Source organism: Monodelphis domestica, chromosome 3 (assembly GCF_027887165.1).
Source record: "Monodelphis domestica isolate mMonDom1 chromosome 3, mMonDom1.pri, whole genome shotgun sequence".
Classification (NCBI taxonomy): Eukaryota; Metazoa; Chordata; class Mammalia; order Didelphimorphia; family Didelphidae; genus Monodelphis; species Monodelphis domestica.
In genome coordinates, this window is record NC_077229.1 from 481,958,130 (window position 1) to 481,976,762 (window position 18,633).

General features: G+C 35.3%; 1 pseudogene; it reads right to left on the reverse strand.

The window, feature by feature from the left end:
• Window positions 1–12,921: 12,921 nt before the first annotated feature.
• On the reverse strand, window positions 12,922–13,958 carry LOC107652083 (ras-related protein Rap-1b-like; annotated as a pseudogene).
• Window positions 13,959–18,633: the final 4,675 nt, after the last annotated feature.

An 18,633-nucleotide genomic window follows, 5' to 3' on the forward strand; every position in this document is an offset into this window, starting at 1 on the left:
TTTGAAGCTGATTTTTTGGATCCAAGTGTCCCTATTGAATTTCATCTTGTTGGATTCAGCCTTTTGATGATAAAAAATTCTAAGAGACTGGATTCTGAGTAAGAAAATAAATTCATTAGTCAGGCTAGCAATAACCACAAATTAATTGGCAAGTGATCTCTTTCAGTGATCAAAGACAAATGCAAATTCAGTATTTTGAGTCATTAAATACAATTTTGAAAGGTCATTATTCAACCCTCCTAGACATCTCTAATTAATGGATACCTAATGAGGAGATGAATTTAATAATTTTTCAGGCCCTCCCTGATCATAGGATTCCATTATCTAGATGAAAAAATTAAGTTAAGTCTGATGAGGAGTGACTATTTCTGTTCATCCCAAAGAGGGACCAAGGATGCTGCCATTCTGCTCCCAGATATACTGGGCTTAAATGAGTTCCTGTTTACCAGACAAATGGAGATCACAAATCTCAGTCTTGGTCATCCCAATTTTAGAAGCTGCTTCAGAGTGGGGAATGTGAAATCATTGCTATGGTTGTCAGGAACCAAGGAATGAGGAAAGAGGCTTGAAAAACATACCAAGGAGTTGTGAACTGATCCAACTTTTCTAAAGGGCAAATTATAACTTTACCCAAAGGGTTATAAAATTGTGCATACCCTTTGATCCAGTAATGCCACTATTGGGTCTATATCCCAAAGATAATTTTTTAAAATGGGAAAGGACCTACTTGTACAAAAATATTTATAGTTGCTCTTTTTGTGGTAGCAAAGAATTGGAAATTGAGGGGATGTCCATCATTTGGGAAATAACTGAACAAATTGTGGTACATGTTAGTAATGGAATACTATTGTGATATGAGAAATGATAAGCAAGATGCTTTCAGAAAAAGTTGGAAAGATCTGCAGGAACTAATGCAGAGCAAAATAAGAAGAACTTGGGGGAACATTGTATGTGATAATGACATGGGCATTGTACCCCCAGAAACTCTGGCAAACTATTATCAGGAAAATTCCTTTGCTCCCTTACATCCTTATGACTCTTCGCCTAAAACATCCAATTACCTCATAGGACTCTGAGATGATTGTCCTCCTTGGATCCTCCTTTAGATTTAAGATGGACAGAGAGATGCACCTGCAGGCTACACCTCGATTCTATCCGGCTGTATTTTAGACATCTGTCTGTTCCCAAAAACCAAAGAATCTTTTATGAGGGTCATTCTGTATGCCTCCAGGCAGACCCCAGTCAGATGACCAAACCCCTGACTGAATGCCTGAGGGTTTGCTACTTTAGAGTCACGTCCACACCATGACACAGCATGTTGTAAAGAGTATAAAATCCCCAGAATTGATGTTGTCAGGGGAGACAGCTTTTCCATCCATGCTGTCCTCCCAAGGAACAGTCTTCAGTATTGCTGTTCCACCTGTACTATCCTCCTGACCATTCTCAACATTACTTTCTAAATTAATACATTTCTCTTTTTATTTTCAAGCTAAATTTTGGAGTCTTGCATTCTTGCAGAAAGGTATCCTTCCAGAACCCAAGGGGTGCACCTCTTCACCCCCACAACAATAACAGCAAAATTGGAAGATGATTATTTGTGAAAACTTGACTACTCTCAGCAATGCAAAGATCTCAGACAATCCTAAAAGACTTATGACAGGGAATGTTATCCACCTGAAGAGAAAGACATGTTGGAGCTGTCTTTCACATCAATGTTTTTGGTTTTATTTTGTGGTTTTGTTTATGTATGACTTTGCTCTTACAACAATGACCAATATGGAAGTGTGTTTTGCATGACAATAAAATTAAAATGTTTTAAATTTTTTAAAAAGAAAAACATGCCAAACCCTATTAGAAATAGTAATAAAACAAAGCATTATTTAGAAATTTTTTAATGATATAGCATTAGGAATAAATTTTTATCCTAATGTTCTAGAGCCTGTAAAGATCCTTTGGGATACTAGCATCTACTGTGTTAAGCAATCCCTCCCACTTTGTGTCAACTTAAAATCTGATGTATGTGTTATGATTTTTCTGTCATTGATAAAACTGCTAAACAGCAAAGGGCAAAGCCCAGATCCCTGGGGCTCTCCACTGAAAATATGTTCCCATCTTGCCCTTAAATCATTAAGAACTACTCTGTGAGTCAAGTCATCCAATTAACTGTATCCATCTGTGCTAATCCATGTCTCTCCATCTTCTCAATAAGATTTGTATGAAATTCTGTATTCTAAAATGTGCTTTAAAATCTAGGTAAACTATATCCACAGATTCCTCTTATCTACTACTTAAATAATTCTGTCAAAAATATTATTTTAGTCTGGCACAACTTGTTCTTGATGAAACCACACATTTTTGTGATCATTACTTCCCTTTCTAGATATCCATGATTTCTTTAACGATATTTTGTTGGGGGTCTTTTAAACCCTTACCTTCCATTTTATAACTAATACTGTGTATTGTTAACAAGGCAGAAGAGTAGTATGGACTGAGCAATGAGGTTTAAATGACTTGTCCGGATGAAGCAGCTGAGAAGATTCTAAGTCCAGGAGCTCCCATTTCTAGACTGGGCTCCCCATCCACTCAGGCACCTAGTGGCAGCCTTTAATGATATTTTCAATAATTTCCCCAGAAATTAAAGCCAATCTCACTGGCATGTAGTTTGCATTCCAAGGCAAAAGATTGTCAGAACTCAGAGAGCAGTGTCCAAGAGAGAGTGATGAACCATGCTAAATGCTGAGACACCAAGTAGGAAGAGAATTTAAAAGTTTGTATTTAATTTATACTTGATCCTAGAAGTAGTAGGGAATCATTAGAGTTCATTGAGTATGGGGTGAGGAATCACCTTGACAGTTTTGTGAAGAATGGAATGAAATGATGAGAGATTTGAGTCAGGGATCCCAATTGATAACTTTGAAAAGAGCATTTTCAGCTGACCAATAAGATGGTAAATTAGATTTCGAGGATGATGAGTAGGATTAGAGGATCAGTGTAACTGTAACAGAATTCAATTCTAAGTGAAGATAACTTTTTCAAGGAATTTGACTGAAAAAGAGAATAAAAAAGCAGTGCTATATAGTCAACTGCTATGATAAGAACTAGTGATGATTATTTTTCATTTTTTTAAACCCTTACCCTCTATCTTCTAATCAATTCTGTATATTAATGTTCCAAGGCAAAAGAGTGGTAAGGACTAGGCATTTGCGGTTATGTTACTTGACCAGGGTCACACAGGTGGAAAGCGTCTAAGGTCATATTTGAACCTAGGACCTCCCATCTCTAGCCCTAGCTCTCAAACCACTGAGCTACCCAGATGCTGTTGATGATTATTTTTCTAAGGGCTCAGTGATTTTAGTATTTAGACTTTTTAAAATAAGCTCTGCAGCTCTGAAAAGAATTTTTCCTACCACATGGAGATTGAAGAATGGGGCATAGAAATATAGCCAACTTTCAATTACCTATGATTAAAGGGTATGTAGAATCAGTAGAGCTTAATGTATAGAGTGATGAACTTGAAATCAAGATAATCTAAGTTGATTTATAGAGACTATGATTTTCTTTCTAAGGATTATTTAAATATTCCTTTTTTACTAAATATATATCTTTTTAATAATAATTAGGTTCACATTTGTTGATTATCTTAGGTGGCATCTTTAGTTGTGCTATTTGGCTTGTTTTTATTTATTATATATAATCATATTATATATAATTTTTCTTTATCATTATAACAACCATGAACAACAAAAAATATTAAACTAAAACTAGTGAATAAAGAAAATTACATGCAAAACCACAAGTTCCACATTATACACAGTTTGTTTTTAAAATGTGTGAATTATATATGTATGCTAATATAAACATTTACCTTTGAGTTCCCTTTGGATTTGTTTTACTTGTATACTTTTTTTTTTATTTTGTGGCTGTTATTTTTTAAAATGTAATCATAATATACATATATATTATTCTTATTCTCTTTTCTTCTTTTTTCATTTCTTCATATAATTCCCTTACTTTCTTTATATTTCCAATAATTGTTGTTTCTAATAACCTAATACAACCCATTATGTTCAATTATCACAATTAATTGCATATGTATTATTTCCTGTTATTTTGTCATTACAATGCTTTCATACATACAGAGCTTTTTATCCTTTCAATAATACTCTTAGGGTCTAATGCTAATAATTGGATCCTTAGGTCAATGAGCATGAACAGCTTTACAACTCTTAATGTATGTTTCCATTGTATTTTCTAATATTGGGCCTGTTTCTCTATGTTTTTATCAGAATTTAATTTGATCATGATAACCCATCTGATTCTCAGTTAACATATATTACCAGTATCATATTTAACTAGATTGATCCTTAGGCAGGAGTTACAATCTGCTGTCAGGACCATACTCTTTACAAAACCAATCTTTCCAGATTAGTCATACCAATGAAACTTTTGTTCTGATGCAACAACCCCTCAGGGATGCAGGATTACCTCCACAGTATGATGATTATTAAAGTAAGATTTTTGTAGAATATTTATGCTCTCTAAATCATTGTTCCACCAGAAACTATGTTTGGATTATGAGTGTGCTCAGACTTAGATCTCCTACTAACCTCATGCAGGTGTGTCAGGGCTACCATATTTTAGCTTTTTCATCTCCTTAATTCTTTTTTATTTATTCTTTGGTTAAATTTATTTACTTCCAAGAAGGAAAAAGTAAAGTCACCACAATGATTATTTTATGATCTATTTCCAACTATCTCATTTGGTTTTTCCTTTAAAAATCTATATGCCATAATACTTGGCACATGCATGTTCAATATTGATAATGCTTCATTATCTTTAGTACCCCACCCCATTAGAGTATAGTTACCCTGTTTGTCTCTTCTAATTTTATCCATTTTGGCCCCACCTCTGTCAGATATCATTACAGCTACCCCTGACTTTCCTGTGTTCAACCCAGTTCTGGTTTCCCAAATTAGGAGGCACACCAGATAATGTAAAAGCAAGAGGTACTGCTTTATTACAAGCTCAAGGTTGGGTCCCACAGCCTCCAAGGCAGATGGAACCCTGAATGAAGGGGAGTAGAGGATTTATATAGAGTAGATTTGAGTTGCAAAACAGGATGACAGGATATCTTATTGGAATACTTGGTACGGTTAGGTCATGGATCAAGAGTTTTTTTGGGGGGGAGAGGGGGAGAAGATGTCCTTTGGTTGTTCAGGCCTTACACCTGGAGCAACTAAGGCATAGTATATTCTGCACTAGCCCTTCACCTATACACTATTTGTGTCTCATTTTCAGTGTGTTTCTTGTAAACAGCATATATTTTTGAGGTGATGATTGGTGGATTTTAACCTCTGATTCTAGTATTTCTGGGAAGTTTTCCTTCATGATTTCTCAGAGTATAGTATCGAAACTCTTTTTTTGTAATTGTAAATTTCCAGGAATCCAACTATTGTATTGCCTCTCCTTGGTTTATTTTCCAGGTCAGTTATTTTTGTGATGAGATGTTTATATTATATTATTTCATTCTTTTAATTTTGCTTCATTATTTCTTGTTGTCTTGGGAAATAATTAGCTTAACCTTGTCCAGTTCTAGTTCTTAATGCATTATTTTCTTCCATCAATTTTCTAGTTCTCTTTTTCCCTTGGGGTAATCTTTCTTTCATGATTTTCTTACATTGATCTTATTTTTTCCCTCAACTTCTCTCATTTGTCTTGTGAGGTCTTTTTATTTATTTATTTGTTTATTTATTTATTTGTTTGTTTGTTTATTTGTTTGTTTGTTTATTTATTTAAAACCCTTACCTTCCTCTTGAAGTCAATACTGTGTATTGGCTCCAAGGAAGAAGAGTGGTAAGGGCTAGGCAATGGGGGTCAAGTGACTTGCCCAGGGTCACACAGCTGGGAAGTGTCTGAGGTCAGATTTGAACCCAGGATATCCCATCTCTAGGTCTGATTCTCAATTCACTGAGCCACCCAGATGCCCCTTTGAGGTCTTTTTAAAGCTCTTCAAAAAGCTGTTTTGGAGCTTGTGGTTATTTATTGTATTTCTTTTCTGTTTTTGAAGTAGTTGCTTTTACTTCACTATCTTCTGAATGTGAGCTGTGGTCTTTTCTATCTCCATAATAACTTAATTCTATTTTCTATCTCTAAAATATTTGGATTCTTTCTCCTTTGCTTGCCAAGTTTAAAATTTTAATTTTAAATTTAAGGGGCCAGGCTAGTAGATTTAATTATTGACTTTACTAGACTCACAGGATTTTTAGTGTATTGAGGTATGTTACCTCAGGTTTCAGGATTTTTTTTGTGTGTTTGTTTTAACCTAGGTCCTATTTAGTTGTTCTGGTTTTTGTAGTCCAGGGTCTGATGTATTCCCAGGTTGCCTGTTCAAGCCCCAGTCCATAACTGACCTCAGGTGTTCCTACCAGAGCCCAAGGGGTCATTCTGCCACTGCTACAGAAAGCAGCCTCCCCCTGTGGCAGCAACCAGAGCTCCACTCTTTTGGAAGTGATCTCAGTCCCAGTCCCTCAGCAACCACAGTCACCAGTGTGCACTCCTTCCTCACTTCTCTTTTCCTACCACTGTAGACCAGGACAGAGTAGATGTATAGTTCACCAGCCAATAGAGATATCTCTGGAGCTGAGGCTACAATACAATAGACTCAGCTGCTCCTGGGGCACTCTGCCTGAGAATTCTAGGAGGATTTAGGTACTAGTGCTCAGTAAATAAGGTGAGGTTTCCAATCCTGCCCTCAAGGATTACCTTATTAATTCCACTGTTTGTTCTGTTCTTTCCTCCAGGACCTCACTTGGGTTGGACTGAGGCCAGAGAAGTCAGAAACCTTTTTCCTTAGTTTTCCTGGACTGTTCAGCTTTACTCCAGATTCCTTTCTGTTTTTATCACTTTTAGCTTTGATTCTGTGGAGTTATTTTTGGTTATTTAAGGAGGCTATTATGAGGGCTAGAAAACTTCTCTCTCTCTTCCACTGTCTTCCCACAGTGCATTTCAGTTATGCTCTTTGAAATACATTATTACATTCTCTCTTGCATTTTCTGATAAATGCAGTCTTGTGTTATTTGAATTTCCTTTTGCTTGGGATGGAGTCATGGACAGTGGACCCCATCACTGAAAGAAATTCACAAATGGAGCTCAGAAGCCAAAGCAGAAGACAGCAGTTTATTCTTTCATGAAAGGGGCATCTTCCAGCTTTGGATGCCTAAGGATTGTCAAAATATTGAGTCTGAAAGATTGACTTTATAGAGTCTCCAGTCAAAGAAATTTCTCCACCCTCCCACATCCCTCCAATGTTTTGTTCTGGTCAGAAGTCATCATCTTTGACATTAAAAGACGAGTGAATAGCTGGGTTGTAGATTACTTTAAAAGGTAAGTGAATCATTGGGTTGTACAAGATAAGTGAGTTAGACATCTAGTTAAAAGATGAGTGAATCACTGAGTTGCAGACATACTGGGTTATTGATTATAAGATTTGATGGTATGAAAGTTACTCTACCCCCTCAAGGTTTTTGAAATGTGAAAGGTCAAGGTTTTTGTTTGGGGGGGGTTCTAAAAGGAAGAGAAAGTACTAACATCTATCTAGGTACTTAGCACTTATTAGAAAGACACAGATTTTCTTTCATTTCACTTTGATATTTGAAGATATTTTTCCTGGTTCCTTAAAGAATCTGTTGTTTCTCAATGGAATTGTTAAATATAACCACTATATATTTTGAAGTTTATAGAGTTGTTTTTCTGGAAGTAAATTATGAATTCTTTCTAATGGTACTTTGTTTTCTGTGTCTAGAAATAATGAGCAGTTTTCTTGTATTGTTTTTTGTATTATAGTTGTTCATGTTTTTGTATGATTTTTAGATTTTGTTTTATTTTTATCATATTCTTCTGGAAAACCTATAATCTATGAGTTGTCTCTACCATCTAATCTCTTTACTTTCCATTAACTGGTCTATTTGCTTTTGATTCCCTCAGGATAAGCTCATCACCTGAAATCTCATTGTCATCATTGCTATTGATCCAGCATTGGTAGATTTAGCACACTCAGGGTGCCACAGGGTAAAGCAATAAGCAACTCCCAAAGCCATCCTTTATAGACTGCTCAGAACTTTCCAGCCAAATCCTTCATTTTCTGCTCTACTTGGTGTCTTTTTATTTTTCTATTTTATTTTTAACCTTACCTTCAATCTTAAAATCACTACTGTGTATTCCAAGGTTCTAAGGCAGAAGAGAGGTAAGGGTTAAGCAACTGGAGTTAAGTACCATGCCCATAATCACAGAGCTAAGAAGTAACTGAAGCCAATTTGGACCCAGGACCTCTCTATCTCTGGGCCTAGCTCTGACTCCATGAGTCATCCAGCTGTTACCTCTACTTCATTTCAACTCCATAAACATCATGTCTTCCCACTACTCTCTGCTACCACTCCCACTGCCCTTTCCAACCTTGCTTTTCAGTTTCTTTTTGTGTTTTGTAGGTTAGATTATATCTATATTTGGTTGAAATCTATTTGATTCAATTGGAATTTACTGTCTTTTTTATTATTTGTATTTCTAGTACTTAGCACAATGTCTGAAACATAGCAGGTACTTAATAAATGTTTATTGACTATAAATTGTCTTCAAGATCAATATATTTTGCTCTTATGACTATGATGCTTTTTTAAAAAATGTTATTGATTTTTGCTTCTTCCATATTGTTCTTCAGTTTAATATATTTGTATTTCCAACCAGTTATTCTTTCATTTCTTTGGTAAGATTTGTCACTATGCCTTCCAGTTTTTTCTTTTCTGGCAATTATTTCTGTTTTCAAGACCATAAATTTGGTTTTTACAATTCTTATTTCTTTTTCAAATGACACAGGAACATATTGTTGTGGTTCCATGCTCCCTTGGGAATCCTTGGGTTCATCTGCCTCATCACGTGTTAATTAATTTTCTTTTCAATTGAATGCTTATTTACAGGTGTCTGAACTCTTTTAGCTGATCTGGAGACTATAATCCCTTCTATGAATATTTTCCTGTTTGATTTACCTGCTTATGCTCAAGGTCTTTAATTGAGTTTTCTTTCTCTTGAGGGCAATTTCAGTCTTTTTTTTTCCTATTTTGCTCACTTTCTGATTAACCTTCTTTGATGATGACTAGATCTCAAAAAATTCCAGGCTCGTCCCAAGCTGGACAATTCATAGTTCAGCAGCCTCAATCTCTGGCCCAAGGGACTTCTGGAAAGATAAATCTGGTTCCAGATATTGATCTCTTTTCTTTCAGATTTAATGAGGTACCACAGTCACACATGTGCTACCTCATTTTCCCCCATTCCTCAATTCTCTGGCTGAGCTCTATTGCAGCACAGAGTATTGCCCTGCTGCTAGTACAACTTATGCTAATTTTTGCTCTTTAAAATTTGGAGGCGGGGTATCATGGTGGAGAGTTGAGCTCTGTTGAAATTTTGTGGCTTAATTTATGCAGTCCTTCTGCTAGGAACATAATAGACACACTTCTAACTTTTCCATTGTGTTGGAGAGGAGATGCTGAGGTGAGTGTATTAGGGGCCAGGGATTGGTCTATTTTTCTGTTTTTCACTGAGTTTTTAAATTGTTTGTGTTCTTAATGTCTAAGAATGAAGAGACAATTGAAATTACTTTATCCCTTGGGCATACATTCCATTTTAAGAGAGATTTAAGAGGCCATGTAGATCAGAGTATCTATACCCCTCCATCATATTTGCCACATGAGCACAATACATACTGTCAACTACACATAATGACCCTGGGAAAATTACTTAATCTATCTATTAGCCACACCTGGTCCCCATCTGGTACCCTCCCTCTTTACTTTTTAAATCTAATTTTATTTTATTTTCAGTTTTGAATCTTCTCCTGAGATCTCTCTCTCTCTCTCTCTCTCTCTCTCTCTCTCTCTCTCTCTCTCTCTCTCTCTCTCTCTCTCTCTCTTCCATCCATTGAGAAGACAAGAGCAGTAAAACTCAATACAAAATGGATAGTTCTACAAAACAAATTTTCACATTACCTATGGCCGGAGGGGGGGGGGGGGATGAAAGAAGAAAAAATATGCTTTCTTCTATACTCTAATTCCACTGGTTCTCTATCTGAAGAAAGAGATCTTTTATTTCTTTATCTAGAGAGTTTATCTCTTGTTTGATCATGAATGCTTTCCCTATCAATGATCTTCAGGTAATTTCTATTTTTTTAAACCTTTACTTTCTGTCTTAGCATTGATCCTTAGCATCATTTCCAAGACAGAAGAATAAGTAAGGGGCTAGTCGATTGGGATTAAGTAATTTGCCCAGGGTCACACAGCTAGGAAGAATCATAGGCAAATTTGAACTCAGTATTTCCTATCTCCTTTACTGATTCTCTATCCACTGAGCCATCTAGATACCTCAGGTAATTCCTTATTATTGTGTCACTTTCTAAGTCTAAGTCTAAGTCTACATCATGTACTCATTCTAAACTTATCTTGATATATAGCCTGAAATGTTGGTTTAAACCTAGTTTCTGTCAGACTTCTTTCCAGGTTTCAGAAGAGTTTTGATTGAATAATAAGTTTTCAATATCTTGAATCTTTGAGTTTTTTAAATACTAAGTTACTGCATTCCTTTGTTTCAACATATTATTTACCAAATTCTTTAACCAGGATCAAATTGTTTTAATGATTATAACTTAATGGTAATTTTAGATTTCTCACTTACTTACCACTTTCATAGATTCTCTTGATATTCCTGACTTTTTATTTCTCCAAATTAATTGTGTTACTATTATTTCTAGTTCTATAAAGTAATTCTTTGATAGTATGACACTGAATAAGTAAATTAACCTACTTAGTATTATCACTATATTATTATATTGTCTCAATTTAGGCATGAGCAATTGGTATTGCTCTAATTATTTAGATGTCTTTATTTCTGTGAAGACTTTTTTAAAAATATCATTATTTTATTTGGTCAAGAAACAGATCATTTTCTTTTCCTCCCGCCACCCCTTCCCTAGCCGACACGCAATTAGTCTGGGTATCACATATGTCCTTGCTCTGAACCCATTTCCTTGTTGTTGGTATTTGCATTAGGGTGCTCATTTAGCATCTCTCCTCGATCATGTCCCCTCAACCTCTGTAGTCAAGCAGTTGCTTTTCCTCTGTGTTTTTACTCCCTCAGTTTGTCCTCTGCTTGAGGATAGTTTTTTTTTTTTTCCTCGTAGATCGCTGCAGATTGTTCAGGGACATTGCAAAGCCATTACTGGAGAAGTCCATTACATTCTCCTGTACCACGGTGTATCAGTCTCTGTGTATAATGTTTTCCTGGTTCTGCTTCTCTCACTCTGCATCACTTCCTGGAGGTTGTTCCAGTCTCCATGGAATTCCTGCACTTTATTATTCCTTTTAACACAATAGTATTCCATCTGTGAAAACTTTTTTTAAAAATAGTGTCCATTTAGTTATTATGTGTGCCTGGGCAGGTAGACTAACAAGCAGTATATATTGTCCATAGTTATTTCAAACCACTTTGATGAAGTGGTTATTATCTTAATTAGGTATTTTTAAGCTTAAAAGAGTTAAATTCATATTCTGTATTAACTAATACTGTTAAAACATAACACAAAAAAATTAAAGTGGCAGCAAATTTTCATTCAAGTCCTTTCATAGAAATCCAAATACAATGAATTATTAATGCCAAGTTATACAAAATTTCACCCTTTAATTAAGGCTTTTAGTTAATGTTTAGTCACTTCAGAATATCTATAACATTAGGTTGGTCAGTTTCAATACTGTGGCTCCCTTGTTGGATATATATATATATATATATACATAATCTTTACATCCAGTCTTTAAATTCATACAAAGAAACAAGGAATTACTAAATAAATCAGCAAAAAGCTAGTTACTACAGTTTGTACATTGTGACCAATCACACATGATTAAAATTTCTTTCCATATTCACATTCATATCCATATCCACAGTCCTCGTCCATTATTTAACATCATGACCAAAATATTACACATGGGAAACAATCATTAACAGGCAAAATATTGAACCTGCATATTTGATATTAAAAATATGCATGAGCAAGGAAAGGATTCCCAATGAGAATCTGTAGATGCAAAAGCCTAGAAATTATTTATAGAACTTATCAAATAATTTTAAATTATCTGAAAATAGATACCACTTATAGAAGCAATTCTTACTGCAAACACAGCTTTAAACATTTCCCCTTATGTCAACAAAAAGTAAATGTACAATAAAAGACTGAAATATTTTTAAAAGATATAAAATGTTTCATTAGCAACAGATATTAAGGGCAATATCTTTTATTTAAGACATATAGTAAAGTTTATCTTATTTTTAAACATATAATCACTGTTTCCATATGCTTTTTCAAAGAAAATTTTAACTCTATGACTTGTTAATCAAAGCATTTTTATATAATCACGTTGACTTCATATTTCTTTTGTAAAATAACAGTAAACTACAAATATCAGAGAAACAAAGTTATCTGGAGTAATCTACTCCAGAACTCTGGATTTTTTATTATGCTAAAATAGTGTTGTTTTTAGGATTACATTATTCTACTTTTGAATAAAAAGAATGCAACACCATAAAAGTATACAGACCACCATTTTCATACATGTACAGCATTGTTAAGTGAGTAATGCCCCTAAGTGATAATATTGCATGTAGCCTCTGGTTTTACCAGTAACATATTCAGACTACTCATGATACTGCAAAGTGATTAGATTCTACAAAATGATATCAGAGTTTTCATCCACTTCTAAAAGGGTACAACCATAGGAAAATATGTTTAAGATGTTGGTAGGTTTAATGATGTTAGATTACTGTGGGTACTGTTGAATTAGGCAGCAATTCTTCAGACGTGACTCAGAGCAGCAATGAATCAGTATATTAAAGCAATTAACACAATGACTTTTTATGTGTTTTCCTGGGCATTTGGAGCTTTTCTGTTAACTTACTGAACTAACTCATAAAAGATCTCATTGTTTATTATTGACTTTATAACAAACTGCCCACAGTTTTTATATAATGTTTACCTGTGGGTAATAACCTGAGAAGGAGAAGGTAGACTAAAGAATGGGTGAATAAAAGAGACTCAAAGACAACCAGTAAAAAATATGACGAGAGGTGCTATCTCCTTAATGTTTTCCCCTTGGATTATTAATTAAAGGGAAACATGAGAAATAAGAAAACACGTGGGGAGTAAGAATTCCTTGATAGGAAGCATGGGGGTGACAGTGTCTTGAGGAAAGATAAGGATCAGCAGGAAAAGGTTAAGACAGAGAGACTCTGAAGATCCAGGGAAGTAAGAGAGAGACTAGCGCTTCTTCCCAGTATTTATTGAAGGTTTTAGGAATGTGGATTGGGAGGTGTTCAATGAATATGTAATATGGCATAAGTCTTAACATTGGTTGAATAGACAATGACAAGATCAAAGAGGTGGAGATTAACCTGACATGTGTCTTTCAAAGGAATGTGGTTTGACAAGGTGAGAGCTAGGCCTTTGTGGCGGCTCGGGAATTTTCTTGCCCTTTGTACTGTCTATACAATGATTATTAACTGAGCTGACCATGTATCTGGTAAATGAATATATATGCAATAAATCAATAATACTTTCCCAAATGCCAATATGCCTGGTATGCTACAGACTTTGCCTATTTTAAGAATGCACAGTTGTTCCATTGTCTTCCTAGGTTCTGTCCTTGCCCTTTTCCTGCAACTCTTTCATTACCAACAAGAATCAAGGGGATTGTACCTGCACTGCCAAAAATTTTAAGAATGCATTGTTGAGTATATATTTCTAATATCTTTCTATTTGAATCATCTATTGTAGGATCACATTTTTCAACACATATTTCTTGAACAAACTGTATAGTCAGGGCAAACTTTCCAACAACTTCTGAGCCAGGAACAAAAAATTCATACATAATGTCCAAGATATCAAGTATGCATGTTAAGCATCTTAAATTTTTCTCTGTTACTGCTAATTTTTCCTTTAAATCCTGCATCTGTTTATTTTGCTCTGAATGATTTTCATGAAGGTAAGTTGCAGTTTCCTGTAATTCAATCAAGCTTACTGTGTCATACTTTGGAAAATAATGTTTGAAAAAGTTTTTCAGTGAGGAGTGCAACCTTTCAAAAACTTTCTCCTCATGTGATTTGTAGACTCATCAGTATTTGCCTCTAAACTGATTCAGCCATTTCAGAGAAACAATCTATAAATGAAGCTGGATGTTCCCCTGTATTTTGCATTAGTTTGTCATTTCTACTTTCATACTATCTGTAAAAATGGAGACTTGAACCTGGGACTCCATTTCCCAGAAGTCCTTGCTCACTTCCCAAAATGCCTTGTAACCTCACCTGGGCCAAGAGCAAGATGGGGTATTTAACCTGGCTGTAAAGGCTACTGGGGTCTCTTTCATACTTTCACTTCCCAGCAGACATATCTCTTTCAATATGATACTTCTTGCAGAGAGAAACTAATTTCTACCTGCCTCAGTTTCCCCTAAATTACCTGGCACCCTAATTTTAACTGTTACAATTTTGGCGACCACTAGATTGGATGAGAGCTTCTCAAATTTTTTAGCCTAGAATTTTTTTTAAAGCCACTTTTCTCTGGTCAAGGTTTTTTTACCCTCGCAAAGCTGCTGCTCATTCCAGCCTTTTTAGCAAGCCTCTAAACTCATCTCGGCCCTGCTCTGGCTCCCAGCCCTGCTTTCCTGCATTCCTGTCCTGGCCCTGCCCACCCCAGTGGTCTCTCCCCCATCTGGCCCAGCCAATCCCAGTCCAGCAAAAACTGGCCTCCGACCCAGATGGCTCATTGCCCCAGACCCAGCCCCAGGACTGAGGCTGCTGGTAGCAGACCCAGTTTCTTCAGGATCAAAAACCAGCTGGTAACAAATGGGGTAATTTTCCCTTAGGCTAAGATTAGCCATGTGGACTGGGCCAGGAGGAGGATCATAGGAGGGGAGAAAGTAGAGGGAAAGAAGAAAGTGATTTTTTCAAACGGGAACTTAAAAGCATGGCTATTTTACAAGGATATCTTTTAATTGCATTGATCTTTTTATTGACTTCACCTGCATGTCAGAAAAAAAAAATTCAGCTCCCTACAACCCTTTAGCTAACTTTGGGGAAAGAGCTGGGTGTCTCAGTGGACTGAGAGCCAGGCCTAGAGACAGGAGGTCTTTGGTTAAAATCTGACCTGAGAACCCCCATTGACTAGCCCATATCAATTTGCCTTCAGACAATAGGCATCTAAATGGATAAAAACCCAAGGAACTTTAAAGAGACTGGAGGTTATATTTTAAGGCATTTCAGACTCCAATGGTTTATTAAAATCTCTGTATTTCTATTGCATTTTACTGTTTGCTTTGTTTATGGATTTAACTTTGTGATTTTAAGTTCTGTTACACTGAATCATTTTAATGTACTGAGTTTTAAATACTGTTATATTCTGTTGCTTTCCCCCCTGTAACCATATTGAACAAATATCATTGCAATTAATTCCATATATGAAAACAGCTTTTCTATTTTTGACTTTGTAAATTGTCACATAGAGGGTAGATGGACTTCATCAGAACTGGTTACAATTGTATAACAACCTTTGGAAAATTTAATGTGCTAAATATCTCAACTGATTTTAAGGGTTTTTTAACATGATTTTTAGAAATTTTTTTTAGCAATCTCTGGCTATTTTGCCTACCCCCAACACTAGGTAAGGTCCATTCTAGTAGCTGAAGTGAAATACATTTTATAACCCACAACCTTCCCACATTTCTAAATATGTGAATGGAAGTTGGGGCAGTTAATCTCAGGATCTTTGTATCCCTAAAAAGCCTCCAAAAAAGGAGCACCCCTCATTTATACTCTTCACCTCACGACTTTACTTCCACCAGAATGATATCTAGATTTCTTGATGATGTTCTAAACCCAAAATGAGTTTTACTTTGTTTAAAAATATGTTTATTACCAAGGTTGAAAGATTTACTATGTCTGTAAAAACTTGTGACAAGTATCCATTTTTTTAAAATGCCATACAGCAACTTATGTGACATATGATAGTGTGTTTGTTTGCTATTGTAATTAATTGGGCTATTGAGAATTCTAGGGATATTGATAACTACATATATGTACTACTGTTCAATTCATTTGCTTGTACTCATAATGGATCATGGCCAGATATGAAGAGGAAATGGATCTCATTTTTGGTGAGAAAGCCTTGCATTCTATATTTTCTTAGTTGACAGTGTGTCAATGATTTATAAGCTATAGTTTTATTTTTATATCTTTTTTATTATATTTTCTTGCATGTGCAATATGATATTTCAGTTTTGTTTTTCTCTCCTTTTTATATTTGAAGCACATGTCACCAGTATTAAGATTTTCTTTAACTTTTTGATTTTTCAGTACTATAAGTTTAAGATACATTTGCTATAATGATAATGCATGCCCTCAAACCTTGAGACTATAAAAATGATGCCACTAATTGTTTAAAATAAATTATGGGACTTTACTTAATAATTGTGTCTGATTCCAGGACAAGATATACACACAAGAGCCATTGCACAGGGCCAAAGAAAACCCAATCCAGAATGGATTGATGCACTTCTAGGTCAATGCAAAGGTTTTGAACCTAGTGTGAAGACTCAAGGTTACTGTGTTTAACATTGTTAGACATAGGCTTTCCTTGTGTCCACACTCACTCTGAAAATACTCACAGAAGAGTATCCCCAAACCTTGGCTCCTATAATCTGGTCCCTTTTCTGTCTTTCATAGTGTGGTACCTTTCTGTAGTCCTGGCTATTTACTGGGCAAATGCATCATTGTTTAGATCATTTTAATTGGGCCCTGATTCAAGGACCTGTTATAGATTTATTTTTCCTTTACTTAGAATTTTTACACATAAGACTTTGATAGTCTATATTTTCATCCAGTATTTTCTTTTTTATTTGGATTTTTCTGATGTCTTTTTAATTTCTCTTACCAATTGATTCATATACCTCACACCTCAGCCATGCATCCCTAAGTAATCCTGTGGGGTTTTTTCAATCACCCACAACATAGGGAAATATAAAAAATATTATTATTTAAATTGCAAAGTTTAAATTCCTTTTAAGAAGAATTTTAGGTAAAGAAAGATGATACTTCCCTGAATCCAGAAACTGAACTGTTGGAGAAGACACCATGAAGAAGCCTCCAGACCACAAGCTGCACAAGAATGAACTTTGGGTGTGGTTGATTGAACATTTATTTGTATGTACACTTTCATGCCAAAGGGGACTGCCCCGACTGGCTTTTTGTCAATGCGTCCAACAATTATTGGTTTTGTTTTTGTTTTTTTTCTCACTTATCCTCAAATTATTATAATCTTTAAGTTGATTATGTTTTCATGATCCTTTGGGGAAAATTTTATTTTTTTTCCCCAAATGATCACACAGAGAAATGTAAAAATGGATACTTGAACCTGGGACTCCATTTCCCAGAAGTCCTTGCTCACTTTCCAAAATGCCTTGTAACTTCACCTGGGCCGAGAGTGAGATGGGGTATTTAACTTGGCTGTAAAGGCTACTAGGGTCTCTTTCCTACTTCTGCTTTCAAGCAGACACATCTCTTTCGTGATGTAGATGAGGTTGTCTAGGCTTCTCTGGGCCTAGACATGTGCTTTCTTATTCTGTATTTTCTTTAATCCTTAACCTTTAATAAACCTCATAAAAATATAATGCTCCTTGCAGAGAGAAACTAATTTCTACCTGCCTCCATTTCCCCTAAATTAGCTGGCACCCTAATTTTAACTGTTACATATCTATTATATATGCCTCCTTCTTTCCTCTGACACTAATATCCTCCTAGTGCAGGCCATCTTCACTCACAGTTGGTCTACTGCAATAGCTTTTTTGTTGCCTCAAGTCTCTCCTGACTCCAATCCATACTCCACTTAGCTGTCAAACTGATGTTTCAACAATGCAGATCTGACCATATCACATTCCCCCAGTAGCTTTCTATCACCTCCAGATAATAAAATCACATTTGTCTTTCAAAGCTTTTCATTATTTGGCCTCTTCCTACCTTTCCAGTCTTCTTTACCTTACTCTTCTTAATGTACTCTACAATACAGTGACACTGGTCCTTTCCTGAACAACACAATCCATCTCCTAACTCTAAGCATTTTCACTGATGCCTAGAATGCTCTCCCCCCCTTCATCTCTATCTTCTGACTTTCTTGACTTCCTTCAAATCTCAGCTAAACTATTACCTTCTTCAGGAAACCTTTCAGTCTTCATAATACTTTTCTTCTGACATAACACTTAATTTTTCATATATATATATATATATATATATATATATATATATATATATATATATATACTTTGTGTATAGTTGTTTGCAAGTTGTCTTCCCACTAGATTTTGAATTCTTTAAAAGTAAAAACTATTTTTTTCTTTCCTTAAAAAAATTTTTTTGCCTTCCTTTGTATTCCTATTACTAAGCATAGTGCCTAGCACATAAATGTTTGATAAATGATCATTGATTAATTGACTGAAAAATTACTATAAATGAATCATGAAAGTCTTGAAGTAAAAAATATTGAGGTGGAAATGTTTG